This window comes from Arvicanthis niloticus, chromosome 13 (assembly GCF_011762505.2).
Source record: "Arvicanthis niloticus isolate mArvNil1 chromosome 13, mArvNil1.pat.X, whole genome shotgun sequence".
Taxonomy (NCBI): domain Eukaryota; kingdom Metazoa; phylum Chordata; class Mammalia; order Rodentia; family Muridae; genus Arvicanthis; species Arvicanthis niloticus.
The window spans coordinates 55,731,652-55,732,404 of NC_047670.1; positions in this window are offsets into that span (position 1 = coordinate 55,731,652).

The window sequence follows — 753 nt, forward strand, 5'->3', positions numbered from 1 at the left end:
GGCTGGCAGTGTGGTGTGTGCTTATTCTTGGGGAATGGCAGGGAGGCCTGGGTGACATGGGAAGTAGGCTGTTAGACCTCTACTGTAGTGGTCACCTTGAAGATGTGGGAAAGATGCAGAAAGAATGTATTGTACGGATACATCACCTGCCAATTAAAAAACCTACAGGAAATGGTAGAATAGGAGGTAGGACATCTGGGAGGCAGAAAGAATTCTGGGACAGAGCCAGGCACTGGAGATGCACCAGGAAAGATGTGATGAGACAGACACATGGTACCTGAGCACAGATAACTAGCCACATGGGAGAATGTAGGTTAAAATACATGGGATAATTTATGATGTAATAAGAGTAGAGCCTAGCTATATGGCCGAGGTATTTGCAAATATATTTTGAGTCTGAGTCTTATATCTGGGAGCATGGGGTTGGGAGGAAGACCCAGACTAAACATTACAGATAGCACCCCACACTGGGCTCCAATTATAGATTAAAGATTATTAATATTCTATATATATTAATGCTGGAAGTTGATAGGTGGCAATTATTCCTTAACCCCCAGGCTTTTCCCAAATAGCCACACAGAGACCTTTTAATATTTCAAAGCCTTAGGCCTTAGCTGGACAGACTCTCAACTCGCTCATCTAAGTTACCCTAACCATCTAGCCCCATGCAGCCTCGTGGCTAGCTATACCTTCCAGGCCTATAAACCATGTCTGCCACCTCCCACGTCTCCTGGCTCAAGAGCTTTCCTCCTT